Source organism: Hordeum vulgare, chromosome 6H, assembly GCF_904849725.1.
Source record: "Hordeum vulgare subsp. vulgare chromosome 6H, MorexV3_pseudomolecules_assembly, whole genome shotgun sequence".
Lineage (NCBI taxonomy): Eukaryota > Viridiplantae > Streptophyta > Magnoliopsida > Poales > Poaceae > Hordeum > Hordeum vulgare.
Genome location: NC_058523.1, coordinates 210,160,969 through 210,163,175, shown reverse-complemented (window position 1 = coordinate 210,163,175; position 2,207 = coordinate 210,160,969). Strand labels below are relative to the sequence as shown.

At 47.3% G+C, this 2,207-nt stretch overlaps 1 pseudogene; it reads left to right on the top strand.

Annotated features, from left to right (window-relative positions):
- The first annotated feature begins 1,338 nt into the window (after positions 1-1,338).
- Positions 1,339-1,786, top strand: LOC123405313 (annotated as a pseudogene).
- The last annotated feature ends 421 nt before the right edge of the window (positions 1,787-2,207 follow it).

The following is a 2,207-nucleotide window of genomic DNA, read 5'->3' as shown; positions in this document are numbered from 1 at the left end:
CGATGGCGGTTTTATTGGTCATAGATCTATGACTAAAATTTACAAAAAGGTCATGAGGTGTATAAGAGGGTCCAAACCGTAGAAATTCTGATCATCTCTATGAGGTCACTGGCATGTGTAGCTCTATTTATGCCCGCATTGTAGGTCCCCCATGACAAAATTAAGAAGGTCATAGGCTTAAATAGAGGTGACTGGGCAGAAAACTCAACAATTTGGCCTACGTGTCTTGTATAGGTGTCAACAAGGCCACAAATGGAAAATGAATTTTACGTCCAAAGAAAACGAAAAGTCCCTTTAGCAACATTGTTTTCCATTCCAAGATGCACCCTTGTACAAAATTGTTTGACCGATTTCCTTCCGATTCCATCTGATTTCTTTCTGATTCGTTAGAAAACCGTTTAAATGGCAAAATTAGCTTTGAAGATCAAAATTGAATAAGTTGGTTATCGTCCATTAAATGTGGTATTCTTGAGTGAAACATTTAGTGATGTCGTTTGGGAAAATATTTTTTGTACATGTTTCACAAATCCCTTCCATTTTAGCACTTAGAAATTATTTTAGATAGCACCTTTCTCTAAACAATCAGGACCCGGAATCCCTCTCCCTCGGATCACACCACTGCAGACCATCTGAGCCGTTCACGTGATACGTATCCAACGTCTCTCACCCACCTATCCTCCCTGTGATAAAGACATGTAGATTGGTTTCGTAGTGACACATGAATCCGTAGTACTACGATATACGTTCGAATCGAAAAAGATTCCAGAGGTTGTATGCTACACATGAATATCCTTTCTCAAAATCAATATCTGCTTGCCGTTCATGTACATGTGCATGACGATTTATTTTCTTTTAAGGGGAAATGTGCATAAACAAACTTGGTATGCATCTTTCTATGTACATGTTAAATCTTGAACCAATCAGGACGCAGAAAACTCTTCCCACGGATCACCCCTTGTAGCGAATCTGAGCCGTCCACGTCTTACCGATCTAACGTCTCCCATTCACCTCTCTTGGACTAATTGGAATGGAAAAAAAGAAAGAGCCCCCTTCTCCCCTATGATCTCTCTGTGTCTCTCTCTCCCCTCACGCGACTCCTCCGCCGCCGTCATCTCTGCCACTCGATTCCAGTGAGTTGAGGCAGCTTTCGCTGGCGCAGCTCTCTACTCCCCGGTCTCTTGTCTTGCCGATTTTTACTCCCCTCTCGTGAGATGCATTTCCCGCACCCTCCAGTGCTCGCCCACAACACTCACGCATGGCTACAGTTTTAGCCGCCACCCCTAGGTTCATCGGGATCTGCCACATCCGCACGCCGCCTGCTCGATGGAATCTCCACGCATGTCGCTGGCATGCGGGCTGCCGCTACTACAGTGCGTCTACTGCCTGGGGTGCGCGCGGTAGGCGTGGAAGCGGTGCGTCCACACCGGCTACCACGACAGCACCACCTGGGGCCACGCCGCCGCCGCCGACTTCGCGCTAGTCCCCGGGATGTGCCGCCTCGTCGTGGCCATCTACGAGCCCGACCTTGCAGCCCCGCTCCTCTACCCCTCCAACGTCATGCGCCGCCGCACCTACGCCGACACCGGGGGCCGGGTCACTCCCTACCTGGCTCTACCTCGACCACGACCACGCCGACATCATGCTCAACCTCGACAAGCTAGGCAAGGTCGACAGGGCCCGCACCAGGTGCTACGCCATGGCGCCCGCCCGTTCTATGTCACTCAACCTCGCTGTCAGATACACCGATGTCATCAACTCAGTTGTGCTACATGTGAGTCGGGTGTGAGGACCCAATTGATCTGGTTGCTTTCTTGTCTGAATTTGGTGCCCATTAGTTCAGTTATCATAGAAATTGGTTACAAGCATGTCTGAATTTTGTCCGGTGCCACTGCTCTCAGACAGCATACCTCCGGTTCTGCTTCAGAGCGAGATAAGCATTGCAGTGTTCGCCAATATATTTTGCTTGCTGCTACATATTCACTACAATTTAGTTATATGTGTATATGATTTTTTGTTGAGTGCTTGCTTGCTGCTACAAATTCACTAGAATTTAGTTATATGCGTATCTGAATTTTGTTGAGTATTTGCTTGCTGCTAAAGAATTAGTTGCCGAATTTAGTTACATGCGTGTCTGAATTTTGTTAGGTGCTACTTCCATCAGACAAGAATACCTGCTCTTCCCCTAACTTCTAGATAGAATCATATCA